A 14,495-nucleotide genomic window follows, 5' to 3' on the forward strand; every position below is an offset into this window, starting at 1 on the left:
GTGTGCTCGTTTGAAGAAAGTATTTGTCGCTGCTCTCCCTGGTATGACTGCTCGCCCTGAGAAACAAGCATTGAAAATGCAATAGGTCTCGCAGCATTAGAGTTAGTGCTTTTAGAATTGTTTATGGGTTTTTTTTGTAAATCTTTAGCATTTTTGTTTCCTGTAGCCAATGCTAAAGAATTTCAAAAAAAAAAAGCCATAAACATTTCTAAAAGCTCTGAAATGCAGCTCTTGAAATACGATTAGAACCCAAAAGTGCAAGAGTGCACAGCTATCTAAATAGAAAGTCTTGATCTGCTGGTGTACTGTGTTTGACACTGACCTGGTAACATTACATTCCCAGTCTGAGGGTTCACTGAAGGAAGGATGGACTAGCAAACACAGCCATAAAACATCGACTCCTGGCTCATTTATGGGAAAAAGCAACTTAGCAAAGACGCACAGCTCGGCAGGCGCTCATGTGAGAAAATAGCCGTTGCGTGTGAAAAGTGTGGCAAAGCAGAAAGAATACATAGCAGCGGGACAGCATGCCAGGTCCGTCATTAGGGGGACGTACACAGAGCAGAGAGGCACACAGGTGAGCGGGCCATAAAAACACAGTTGTGGGGGAAAGAGCCAACAGGAGGAAGACGGCTGAAACAGCCCTGCCAATGCACCTTGGGGTTAAACTAACGGCAATTAAGTCATTTCCGCCGCATTCCAACAAAAAACAAGACCAAGTGAAGCATGTGAAATGTAAGCAGAAACTGCAAGCTCTTTACAGGGAACCAATTTAGCTCCTTGGATAGTTTCAGAGCATAAAACAATTCACGATTAAAGCGATCAAGCTACTGTTTGTTCACCGCTAAGAAGATGGTTGCAACACTGGAGTAGATTTAAAGGAAATTAAACGTTTTCCAAACAGTCCAGTAACTCTGAAAGGGTTAAGAACATAAGGAAGAGTCAGTGAAAAGAAGATTCAAGAATGCAGGGGTGGAAGACTGAATACCTAGGTAGGCAATTGGTTTGCCCCTTAATTCCAGTGTTGTATTTACCTCATGTCCAGCTACCGTCCTCTTGGTTAACATCGCCTCCTTAAGAAGGACAGCTTTGCTCAAGTCTCTTGTTGCCTATTCACCATATCACGAGGCCGACACTGAGTGCCAATTCTGGTGACACCTACAAGTTGATTCAGGAAGAATGTGAAAGCATTTCTTTGCGGCTCTGGCAGTTCACATACTAAAGTCCACGCACTTCAATATTTATTTACCTGTAGTGACCGAGCATTTACAAACTGCAAATGCGTACACACGCTACTCTTTTGAAAATACAAATGCTACAGCTGCGAAGCCCGAATGGAAATGCTTTTACACAAGCTGCTGCTTTTTAAAAATACAAATGCCGCTGTGGAGCTCCTACTTTGTAGGCGCCCGCTGGACCTGTGCAGGAGGGGTGTAGGGAGTGAGGGAGGGGTCGGGCAGACATGGGAATGGCTGCGGGAGGAGGAATAAGGAAGTATTGACACTTGCTTAAGAAAGGCACTGTTTGTGCTCAGAGGGTGGGGAGGGCTGGTAATGCGAAGCAGGAGAGGGGAAGCTAAATTATAATGCCGAAGCGGAGGTCACAATTCACGGTCACAATTCACGGTCATTATCTTTGTCCGTACCGCATTGATGTGGACTACGGACCGGTTCGAGTCTCCCTTTCTACCAGTGCCTATTAAAAAAATAAAAACTGTGGTGAATGGGAAACAAAATAATAAATGTGCCTATCGCAGTCTCGCAAATGGATGAACTCCCGAAGGGTGAATGCAAGGGTTTGCTTCAACAAACAACAACAAACAAGACGGAGGGAAGAGAGGGGAGGGGGGAGGAGAAATGCGACACGGCGGGAAGGGGAGGGGGCGGAGCGGAGAGTTGAGGCAGGAAGAATTAAGTGAGAGAAATGTGTGGAGAACAGATGAGCACGAAGAGAAGTGGGGGCGAGAGGGTAGAAAGAAAAGAGAAAGATGTGAGAGTAGGCGGGAGAAACGAGGAGCTAAGGAAACAGAGGTAAAGGGAGGCAAACGTGTGGGGAGACGAGGAAAGCAGACGTGGCAAATGTTGGAGAAAAGAAAGGAACAGGAGATGGGCATAGAAGGAGGTTCAGAGAGGGAATCGAAAGGAAGGGATAGAAGTAAGGGGCAAAGAGTGACAAGTGAGCAAGAAGAACAAGACGGAGGGAAGAGAGGGGAGGGGGGAGGAGAAATGCGACACGGCGGGAAGGGGCAGGCAGGATGACTCAGGGGAGGGGGCGGAGCGGGGCAGAGCGGCATGTGGGTGTGAACAAGCCGGGCCTTTGAAGTGAAGCTAAGCTTCACTTCAAAGGTGTCGGAGGAATGCGGGCGGCTGTGCACGCGCTTTTAAGCTCAATGCACATGCGCATTGAGCTTAAAAGTCACGGGCACTGCAAGGAATCGCCACGATTCCTTGCAAGTTAGATAAAGTCTGGATGAGCCCCTATAGTCTCGCTTGCTCGATGCGCATGCGCATCGACAGGCGAGACCTAAAAAAGGGCAGGCTGGCTGATTTGTGTAATATCGTTTTGGGGTGCTAGAATTCGGATTCTTTTGATATGACGGTTATGTGTTTTTTTCTTCACAAGGAAAGTAATGTTCCCTGCGAACACCCCCTTTCCTCAATACCACCCGTAGAACGGGTGTGGCAGGGGGGGTTGAAAGGAAAGGAATAGAGCAGAAGCTTCTGGACTTTTGTGCAAGTTTGTGAGTGGAGGAAAATAGGGGAAAGGATTTACACATGCTTGGAAATACAGACTAATGGGCAACTTCCTCTGCCATTAGCCCCCTCTCCGGGACATCCTCTTCATCTCCCTGAGGTGTTACTACTCTGGGAATCCACACACGTCACGAAGGGTCCTCTGACGTAGTTGCATGATCTGTGCATGCACATGCATTTGCATAGCCTTTCTCGTTTACAAGTAATACACGTAGGAAGAATGAAGTTTGAGAGCCATGCCCAGAGGGATAAGGTGCACAGGGTCACGCAACGAGGTCAACCGGGGAAGCCACTAGGGTTAGAACTTTATTGTTCTGAGTCGAACGTCTGTAGACAATGTGTCCTTGGCACGTGATGTGCTGCACCCATCCCCCATTACCACTGTAATCCTGGCCCGAGATGTCAGCCGTTTAGATGTAAATGAATACCATCACCCATTAAACAACCCTCCTACCCAGCTGCCAGTCCCAAGCCCCTGCTGAGCCAACACCCCCGCCTTCCACCCCACTGAGCTAAGCCCACGTCCCCATTGGCAGACGAGACAGTTGTTGCCCTCGTAATATATTCTTTCGATCTTATTTTGTGTCTGTGGCAGACGGAACGCATCACTTTCTCGACGCAGGCAGACACATAAGTGACGGGTGAGTGCTTCCATGGACTGAGGGCTTTTAAAGTTTTTGGAACGCTATCTGCATCTATCAAGACAAAAACATAAATCTTTCCTGAGCCTTGCTGTCCGTGACTAGCTGCATAACAAAACAGGGCAAGGAGACAATTTAGCAGTCTTGGAATAACTGGACAATGTTGTGACAGGAGAGGGCCCCTGTTTTCTTTCTTGCCACATACTCGGCATTCCTTACTTTGACTAATTAACAAAATGGCACACAACCAAACCTGAATGGAATATATAGTGCAGCCTTCAGTCTTTCAGAAAACATGGCAAGACTCGTGGTCTACGAAAAATGTCAAAGCCAATAGGCTTTGATGTGCTAATGCTCAAAAGGCCTCTGACCTACTTTTCAATGGAACAATTCGTTGCGCACGATGCAAAGCAAAATGCAATGTGCTGCCCACCACAAACTTCTGTAATTTTTTTTTAGGTCACATGTTGTAAATAGTCCATTTTTTAAATATAAGAAGTCAAACACGTTAGCTGCTAAAGTTCAAGGGCTTGATATTGGTGGCTTTTCGCAGTAAACATAAAAAATGTATTGCTTCATTTATTTTCACTCGTAATATTTTTCTAACACTCTGATTTACTTACACAGGGGAGAAAAAACACCAGCCATTTCCTAGAACACCATCATCTACTATACATCTTTTACGTTTATTAATACAACAAGGTATGTTCATATAATGCTTGTGTATTTACTCTTATGCCTTCTTCCTTGTGTTACTTACTAAGTAAGGTAAGTCTGTACTATGCATCCTTTAATGCACAATTTGTACTACACGCTGTACACAACAAATGCTTTTTACAAACACTTCTACACACAAGCTCTTTACATGCTCTTTCTAAACACGCCCTCTACACACACGCCCTCTACACACACGCCCTCTACACACACGCCCTCTACACACATGCCCTCTACACACACGCCCTCTACACACACGCCCGCTACGCACACACCCGCTACGCACACGCCCTCTACGCACACGCCCTCTACGCACACGCCCTCTACGCACACGCCCTCTACGCACACGCCCTCTACACACACGCATGCCCTATACACACACATGCCCTCTACACACACATGCCCTCTACACACACTCATGCCCTCTACACACACACATGCCCTCTACACACACACATGCCCTCTACACACACACATGCCCTCTACACACACACATGCCCTCAACACACACACATGCCCTCTACACACACACATGCCCTCTACACACACTCATGCCCTCTACACACATGCATGCCCTCTACACGCACGCATGCCCTCTACACGCACGCATGCCCTCTACACACACGCATGCCCTCTACACGCACGCATGCCCTCTACACGCACGCATGCCCTCTACACGCACACATGCCCTCTACACGCACGCATGCCCTCTACACGCACGCCCTCTACACACACGCCCTCTACACACACGCCCTCTACACACACGCCCTCTACACACACACCCTCTACACACACGCCCTCTACACACACACACATCCTCTACACACACACCCACCCCACCCTCTACACACACACACACCCCACCTTCTACACACACACACACACCCCACCTTCTACACACACACCTACCCAACCCTCTACACACATGCGCCTTCTACACACACATGCCTTCTACACACACACACACACGCCTTCTACACACACAGGCCTTCTACACACACAGGCCCCCTCTACGTAACATGTTCTCTTTACCACATGCTCTTTGCCCACGCTCTTTGCCACACGCTCTGTTTGCCACACGCTCTGTTTGCCACACGCTCTGTTTGCCACACGCAATTGCTAACACAGACACTTTACGACATGTACTTTAACTCATGCTCTGTTACACATGCTTTCCATAATACAGAGAGCTCAGCATTACGCTCTCTGCATTACGCTCTCTGCATTACGCTCTCTGCATTACGCTCTCTGCATTACACTCTCTGCATTACACTCTCTGCATTACACTCTCTGCATTACACTCTCTTTATTACACTCCATGCACCGTGCAAAGAGCAGCATACATACTGGACAAAGCAGTCCATGCACAATGGTAAATGGAGATAACAGCCAGGCACGACAGGACACAGGATAAGCCTAAAAAGTGAATGGAAAAAAAGCACACCTTAGAAGCAGAGTCAAAATGGTCTAAGAGTCTAAGAAGCGAACAGCAGCATACATACTGGGCAAAGTAGTCCATGCATGATGGTGCAGTAAAACAAAGCCGGAGCATAGTGCTGGGAGCGTTGTGCACAGAGATTGTAATGCAAGGAGTGTAATGCAGACAGCATAGTGCACAAAGCCCAATGTAGATAACTTAATGAAGAGCCCAGTGTAAAGACTGCCAAGCATACTCTCTTTGCCGCAAAGTCTCTTTACCACATAGTCTCTTTGCCACATAGTCTCTTTGCCACACGCTCTCTTTGCCACACGCTCTCTTTGCCACACGCTCTCTTTGCCACACGCTCTCTTTGCCACACGCTCTCTTTGCCACACGCTCCACGCATGCGCACTCTACGCATGCACTCTAAAAATGCAGTCTCAACAGATACACTCTTACACACAATGTTTAATACAAACTCAACATACACTCTAGTATATACTGTACTACATACTGTACTACATTATTCTTACAAACTTACTGTAATACACTTTTCATTCATACTTATGCATTATTATAAATACTCTTTGCAAAACACTTTTATATACTTGCATTCTTTATTAACATACACCTACTTTTTTTTATAAAAAATGTAAACTCATTCTTAATGCTTGTTTTTGTTTTCATTCTTCCCTAGGTTGCCAATTCTTTCTTTAATATCGGACATTGGTAATCTTTATGAAAAATCAAGGTAAAAGTCTCTGTATTGAGAGGCGGAGCCAAGTCGGCATCGAAGATGGCCGCTCAGTCCCCCGGCTCCGTGTGTCATCTCCTCCTCCGGACGCCTTCCGCCTGCTGTCCCGAATGACAGTGGACGCGAGCGGGCGCAGGAGCAGCTCCGGATCTTGATGGCGCGTCCCCGAGGTCTGTACTACCTCCACAAGGGGAGAAACGGAGGATGGCGTTTGCGGCCTGTGGCAGCGTGGAGACCGGGGACTCGCCTGGAAGCTGATCCGGCCGCCAGTCGAACAACAACGGCCGCCGGCTGCAAGGAGGGCCGGTCGGCGCCGGATTGAAACGGGTCGGCCGATTTTCGGGTCGCTTGCCCACCTGATGGGGGACATGCCTACGAGACCGACTATTCTTGGTTTCCCTGGGTCGTTTGTTCCCCCTCCCCCTTCTGGTTTTTGGAACTTTACTCGGCTGCCGCCGGGGACCGTGGCTGATCCTGTCCCGCTCATTGCGGGAGAATCCTGAACTTGAGCTCAGTTGCATTTTGTAGCGCGGCTCTCCCGGCGGCGGTGTGTATTTGGTCGAGTCTCCGCTGTTTCAGTGCCCTGATCGTTGTCCCAGGACGCATGATGCCCGGCTGCGCATACCTTGGACCTGATTTCGGATGGTACCTCCTCGGAACGTAATGAAGGGGGCAGAGTGCCGCACCCGCGTACTGCTCCCCGGCCTGATTCCTGTCCTATGGAGGAAGGGCGTTTGACGACATGGGGGACATGGAGCAGACCTATATCTTGGCGATTTCCCTGCTGCCTAAGCTAATCTCCGTTTTATTTGCTCGCAGGATGCCCGTTCACTGTGTGGTATGCTGGAGGGTGTTCTCTTTGTTATGGACTTATTGAGCCCGACTGGTGCGTTGATTATCCAGGCGCGATAAGATGGCGCCGGTACTGATATCCTGTATCCTGGGCTTTCGAGCTATCTCCAGTGGGTGACGTTTGTGAGCTGTGACTATCCGTGGGCCCCTGCCTGGAACCGAATTAGGGACTTTGTTTTCACGCCATGCTGTTGAGATACTTGGTTCTGTTCCACCCTCTCTTTACACTTTGACGCTCTTTTCCCTGATCTGACTTTTTGATTGCGACGTAGCGGTCATATTGCTGTTTCAGGTTTGATCCACCACGCTGGCGGGGAGCGGGCGCGGATGTGGTCTGCTCGCAGTGTGACACTACAGACTTGATGTTGTTCCGATTTTCTCCGCTATCTTTCATCCTTATGATTACTGACTTGGGGTATGACGATTCGTTGGGCCATTGTGATGTGCGCAGGACGGGTCAAAGACAAATGCTGTTTCTTCCGTTTCGATATTTCCTGCCTGCGGGGTTCAAGGGGGATGTGTGACGTATTGCTTAATTTCTGTTATCATGCTGGGCTGCTCCTGTGCCTCGTGCATTGTTCTATTCTGTTGCGCTCATGCGGGGGTGTATTATGTCCTGTCTACATTCGTTCCTTGCTGAGGGAGGGCCGGGGGACTGTTAGAGGGCTCCCCTCCATTTTCCATTTCCTTCTTTTCTTCCCTCGCTTGGGTTCCTTCTTTAGACTAGGTGGGTGGTAGTTTCTTTTCTCTATCTTCTACATTTCGGGTTTCAAGACAGGGGCGACAGGCACACTGCTGAGGGGGAGGCCGTAGCTGGAGGCAGGGGTGCAGGGTGGGGGGTATTCTTCGTTTTTCTTTCTCTTTTTCAGTTTCTAGGGCCTCTAATTCTTCTTGTTCTGCTTGCTTTTTTTCACTTCCTTTTTTCCCCCTTTCTCTGTGGGATTCCGAATGATGGGCGGTTTACCGTATGCTTTTGTGTTTTCGACCAGTACGGGGGATGTTCTAATGTCTTTTTATTAGATCCAGTGGGCGGGTGCTGCGTGGGTGGGCGTGCTGTAATGCTTATTGTTTATCCTGTTTTGCTGCGTGTTCTTGCATGCGCCCCGCTAGCAGTGATCCCGAATGTGCATATCCTGTTTTTTGACGTCCCCTAAGCTTGGCGTTACTACATTGTGTGTCATCGGATCCTGTTCTTTTCTTTTGATTCTTCTCATAGAAAAATGAAACCTCTCTTATCCTAGCGCCGTTATGGTGCGATAGTGTCCTTGTTGTTGCTCTGGACTTTTCGAGGCGGGTTGTATATGGTTTGCATCATTGATTTGCTCTGCCCGTCTTTGTGATGATAGCCGGCTATTTTTCTGCTGGCTGGTGATTGTATCTGCCTTATGTTACAATAAAGGTTTTCAAAAAAAAAAAAAAAAAAAAAAAAAAAAAGTCTCTGTATTTTTGTTTGTTTATTTAGCCACCTGTAAGTATAGAAATCGCTTAACAAATATCAAGAGAGTACATATATATCAAAACTAAATATACATTTTATTATATATATATATATATACTAGCAGCCCGCCCCAGCGTTGCCTGGGGCAGAAAGGGGCTGGGGGCAGCATTTTAAGCCTCTGTGTACCTCCCCCACATTGCCTAGTCTGCATTCGTCCCGCCTCCCGCCTCCCGCCTTCCGCCCCGACATTGGCTATACTGCCTCCCGCCTTGAGCCCGCCGCCTGCTGCCCCGACATTGGGCATAGCGCATAGCGCCTCCCGCCTCGCGCCTCGAGCCTCCCGCCTCCTGCCCCGGCTTTGCAACCCCCCCCAGGTCCCGACTTACCTCCCCGCGCTGCCACTGCTCCTCCGCTTCTCATCGCTCCGCAGCTCCTCCCGGCGCTCATGTTCTCCCGTATTGCTGTTGTTGGTGATCTCCGCTCCTCCCCTCACGCAGACGCTCCTCATGTCCTCGCTCTTCCTGTTGGCTCGTGAACAACGCTACTCCCCTCACGCATACGTCGTGGCTGGCGCTACTTGCAAGGGACTACTTTATTTTTATTTGTAAATATTTTAAACAATGTTTTTTTTTTTTTTTTGTAGCCTATGTCCTTATGCTTGCCCTGAGGTTTTCTTAGATGTCTTGGGTGTTCAGATTGGTGGTGTAGTTTTCGAGTTTACCTGGCTCAAAGGTGCACGTTCTCTCTTCATAATAGTAGTATAGATATATCATAACATATAAATAAGTAGAAAATATAGCTACTATAACAAGTTTCATTATATAAGCAATACATCAAAAGGTTACTACTTAAAAGGCCAAAAATGAACCATTAGCCTAATATAGACATTTCCCATTTACCTTTCATTTTAGTTCACTGCAAAACTACTGTAAATAACATATATATATATATATATATATATATATATATATATATATATTACCTACTGGCGGTCGCCAGTAGGTATATATAGTTAGGATTTTTTCTCTATGGGTTTTTTGAAAATTCTATGTCTAATAACTTTGGCGTTTGTGGACGGAATTGGCTGTAATTTTCAGGAAAATGGCACATTTTGTTTCTGAGCAGCCCCTGAAAATTGGGGGGGGTTCGTCCAGGGGGGTCGAGAAAAAAGGGGGGTCCCAAAACGTGTTTTTAACATTGAGTTTTCCATAGGGCGGTTGGCCTCACTTTTAGCCCGAACGGCTGAATGGATTTGCACGAAACTTGGCAAAATTGTAGGGACTGGTAGCCCGATGTGCCTTTTGTAGGTCTCAATATATGTGCTACAGTGGATTTTGAGAAATTAACGTTTAAAAAAAGATATATATCTGTAACAGCGGACCGGGCAGCGCTCCAGGACGCGTACTTTTCGCGCAACGGAGCTTTGTGAAGCGAAGCTGATTGGTTCTCCGGCGTCTGTCAACATTCCAAACAGTCCGTAGCGGCCGCCATCTTGTCTCTCGGTAGGATCGAGAGACAAGAGGAGGCCAAAGCGAAGGGGCAAATGACCATAAGGGGGAATAGTAGATCCTCGCTGACCCCCTAGGTTTGATGTGGAGGTTTTAAAAGGGCCCCGCGGGGCAAAAAAAATAAATAATAATAATAATCGAACGGCTGAATGGATTTGCACGAAACTTGGCAAAATTGTAGGGACTGGTAGCCCGATGTGCCTTTGCTAGGTCTCAATATATGTGCTTCAGTGGATTTTGAGAAATTAACGTTCAAAAAAAGATATATATCTGTAACAGCGCACCGCTTTGCGTACTTTTCGCGTTACGGAGCTTTGCGAAGCGAAGCTGATTGGCTCTCCGGTGTCTGTAAACATTCCAAACAGTACGTAGCGGCCGCCATCTTGTCTCTCGGTAGGATCGAGAGACAAGAGGAGGCCAAAGCGAAGGGGCAAATGACCATAAGGGGGCATAGTAGATCCTCGCTGACCCCCTAGGTTTGATGTGGAGGTTTTAAAAGGGCCCCGCGGGGCAAAAAAAAAAAATAATAATAATAATCGAACGGCTGAATGGATTTGCACGAAACTTGGTAAAATATTAGGGACTGGTAGCCCGATGTGCCTTTGCTAGGTCTCAATATATGTGCTTCAGTGCATTTTGAGAAATTAACGTTCAAAAACAAGATATATATCTGTAACAGCGCTCTGCTTCGCGGAGATAAAATTATATCTGTATTACCTAGCTGTTGCTAACACCAGTTAGCGACGGCTAGTAGGAGATAGCGACCATCTTGGGCCCCACTTTGCATGTGAGTGATGTTTATCACTAATGACATGCAAAGTGGGCATGCCAAGATGTTAGCGACTGGAAACAGTCGCTAACATCGCTATCTCCTATTATCAACTTTTGGAAATATTCGAGATAAGCGCGAATATCTCCAAAAAGTAACAGCTGCCCTGAGCAGTTCTTAGCCATGTTATCCAATGGGAGGTGGATAACATGGCTAAGAGCATTAGCTCGGTAATGCATGAATATCGCTGAGTTTTCAGCGATATTAATGCATTGCGGTCGTTTTTTATCGTATTTGCGATGAACCTTGATAATAGCAAGGTTTATCTGCGATAATTTCTGACGGTAAAAAAATCTTTGCAATGCATCGTTAGGGATAAATATCGCTTAACTTTGGTAATATGCCCCAACGTCTGTTAACGTTCGATTCGAAGGAAATCAGGAAGTGTTGAAAAACATTGTCTGCGCCATCTTGTCTTTTTTCAAATGCCACACTTTTGTCGTGCACGGCAGCCATTTTAGATGCCTTGACCAGACCCACTCTGTGCACGCTGTCGATCCTTAGCATGGCTCCCCACCCTCGCAAGCATCTCACCCAGGCAGTGGTCACCCCCGCTCTCTGTCTTATGCATGGGTAATAAACCTCCCCCCATCTGCGCTGCTCTTCCCTGAGAATCACACCCTGTGCCCGCCCGACACCTCCCTTTCGCCCTATTCACTACCGCACCCTCTGACACTCCTTTTCCTCTGTGTCCGATTGTCCAGGCCGGTCCTAGGCTATCAGCTAGCCCTGCAGATGTAGTTTATGGCCACAGCTGTAAAGAATCACCCCTCTTCAAAGGAGTTATAGTAGATCAAGGCCCACACTCGATGAGATCCGTCACAGCAGAAGCGTTGCTATTATCTGAAAACCATCCTGTATTGTGATTGGGGAGGGGACCGAGCGTGCAGCGGAAGATTCCAGGGATGACTCTTTGTACATCAAAGTTTTTACAATTATGTGTCACATTAAAAATATATAGCACTCCGACAAAGTAGTAAGATTATAAAACTTTAATAATTTATAAATATATACAAGAAAACAAAAATAGTAATAACATATAAACATTTTTAGGGAAAAACAACGAAGTAGCGGTCGGCTGTGCGAATAGTCCCAACGCAGCACAACGTCCAGATTTCCGGCGTGGGGCGTCGCGGGGGGTGGGTCATCAGTAGCAAACTGTTGTGCGAATAGTTCCAAGGCAGCAGCACGCGCCGAAATCTAGATGACACGAAAGTGATGTCTAGTAAGTTGCCACCCAGCAAATAACGGCGTGGGGCGTCGCGGGGGGTGGGTCATCAGTAGCAAACTGTTGTGCGAATAGTTCCAAGGCAGCAGAACGATGGCACCAAGGTGATGTCCAGTAAGTTGCCGCACTGGTTTTGGTATCCTACAATGCTGCTCCGAATAACGGCGTGGGGCGCCCCGGGGGAGGCGGCGTGAACGGGCCTCTCCAGGTGGAGTGTCATCTGTTGTAGTGGGGCGCCCCTTTACCGTTTCAGTTGCCATTCCGTCCGTTTTTGGTCCACTGTGTCAAAAGCCGCAATTCAGCTGAGTTGCGCCCACTCTTGCGGTGCAGCGATAGGCGGCTGTCACAGGACTCTCAAAATGGCGGCAGGCTCTTTCCTTTTTGGGCCTGGTCCACTGAAATGGCCCTGGGACACCTTGGAAACCGGACGCTTGTCTGCTAGGTCTTGGACCCCATTCTCGAAAGCGTCCCCTCTGCCTTGAGAATTCATCAAAAGTTTTGGGGGCCCCGACTCCTGCAGGCTTCTGGTGGGGAGCGGCTGCCATGATTGCTCGCGGAATGACCACGACGGAGCTACGAGATGGTGGTGCTCTCATGCTGACGCCAGTTTAGTCTGAAACATCCAGAAACAAGGTGGGGCTTTCATCGTTTGGGAAAAAAAAAAAAAGTTTTCATCCAATGAAAAGTGTTGTTTTTAGGTCATATGATCAAGCCTTCCATCATTAGGAAACCAAAAGTAAAATGAACCAATGAAAAGTTTTATAAACAAGTCACCTGACCTGTTATGCGGCATAGGGTATAAAATGCGGATAAAATACGTTGGCACGTGAGGCGGCGTCAGTAGCGGACCGATGTGCGAATAGGCCGAAGGCAATACAACGCGCCAAGATCCGGATGGCACCGAGGTGGTGTCCAGCAAGTTGCAGCACTGGTGTGGCCATCCTACAATGCTGAAAGTCGGCGTGGGGCGCCCCGTTGGCCTGTGAGTTTGCGTCAGTAGCGGACCGATGTGCGAATAGGCCGAAGGCAGCACAACGCGCCAAGATCCGGATGGCACCGAGGTGGTGTCTAGTAAGTTGCCGCACTGGTGTGGCCATCCAACAATGCTGAAAGTCGGCGTGGGGCGCCCCGTTGGCCTGTGAGATGGCGTCAGTAGCGGACCGATGTGCGAATAGGCCGAAGGCAGCACAACGCGCCAAGATCCGGATGGCACCGAGGTGGTGTCTAGTAAGTTGTCGCACTTCTGTGGCCATCCTACAATGTTGAAAGTCGGCGTGGGCCGCCCCGTTGGCCTGTGAGATGGCGTCAGTAGCGGACCGATGTGCGAATGGGGCCAAAGGCAGCGCAACAATATTTTCTGACTGACACCACAAGGCGCTGAGATGCCAAGATCCGGATGGCACCGAGGTGATGTCTAAGTTGCGGACTGATGTGCGAATGGGGCCAAAGGCAGCGTAACAATATTTTTTGTATGGAAGATATCACTAGGCGTTGAGATGCCAAGATTCGGATGGCACCGAGGTGATGTCTAGCAAGTTGCTGTACTGGTGTGGTCATCCTACAATGCTGAAACTCGGCGTGGGTCGCCCCATTAGCCTGTGAGATGGCGTCAGTAGCGGACCGATGTGCGAATAGGCCGAAGGCAGCACAACGCGCCAAGATCCGGATGTCACCGTGGTGGTTTCATAGTTGAGAGGCACTTCATCTGCAGTGGGGCGCCGAGATCCGGATGGCACCGAGGTGATGTCTAGCAAGTTGCTGTACTGGTGTGGTCATTCTACAATGCTGAAAGTCGGCGTGGGGCGCCCCATTAGCCTGTGAGATGGCGTCAGTAGCGGACTGATGTGCGAATGGGGCCAAAGGCAGCGCAACAATATTTTCTGAAGAGAAGACACCAAAAGGTGCTGACATTCCAAGATCCGGATGGCACCGAGGTGGTGTCTAGCAAGCTATGCAGTTGAGTTGTGTGCGCACTTGCGGCGAATAGGTCGAAGGCAGCATAACAATGTTTTTTGAATAGAAGACACCACAAGGCGTTGAGATTCGGTTACCACCGAGGTGATGTCTAGCAAGTTGCCGCACTGGTGTGGCCATCCTACAATACTGCTCTGAATAACGGCGTGGGGTGCCCGAAGGGGGGGGGAGCCGGCGTGAATGGGCCTTCCTAGGTGGAGGCTCGTCTGCCGTAGTGGGGCGCCCCTTTACCGTTTCAGTTGCCATTCAGCTGAGTTTCGGCTGCTCTTGATGCTACAGCGACAGGCGGCTGCAAGAGGACTCTCAAAATGGCGGCCTGTTCTTTGGATTTGGGCCTGGTCCACTAAAATGGCCCTGGGACACCTTAGAACTCGGACGCTCGAT

The 14,495-nt window shown here is 48.5% G+C and overlaps 1 protein-coding gene across 6 annotated transcripts in view; it reads left to right on the forward strand.

Annotated features, from left to right (window-relative positions):
* LOC144792679 (uncharacterized) overlaps positions 1-14,495 on the forward strand; it is a 63,372-nt gene that overhangs the window by 34,377 nt on the left and 14,500 nt on the right. For all 6 annotated transcript variants that reach the window (XR_013602596.1, XM_078667826.1, XM_078667825.1 and 3 more), the window contains 2 exons: positions 4,022-4,096; positions 6,226-6,279. The gene's annotated coding sequence lies outside the window, so the exon portion shown is untranslated. The remainder of the gene's footprint in view (positions 1-4,021; positions 4,097-6,225; positions 6,280-14,495) is intronic.

This window comes from Lissotriton helveticus, chromosome 11, assembly GCF_964261635.1.
Source record: "Lissotriton helveticus chromosome 11, aLisHel1.1, whole genome shotgun sequence".
Taxonomy (NCBI): Eukaryota; Metazoa; Chordata; class Amphibia; order Caudata; family Salamandridae; genus Lissotriton; species Lissotriton helveticus.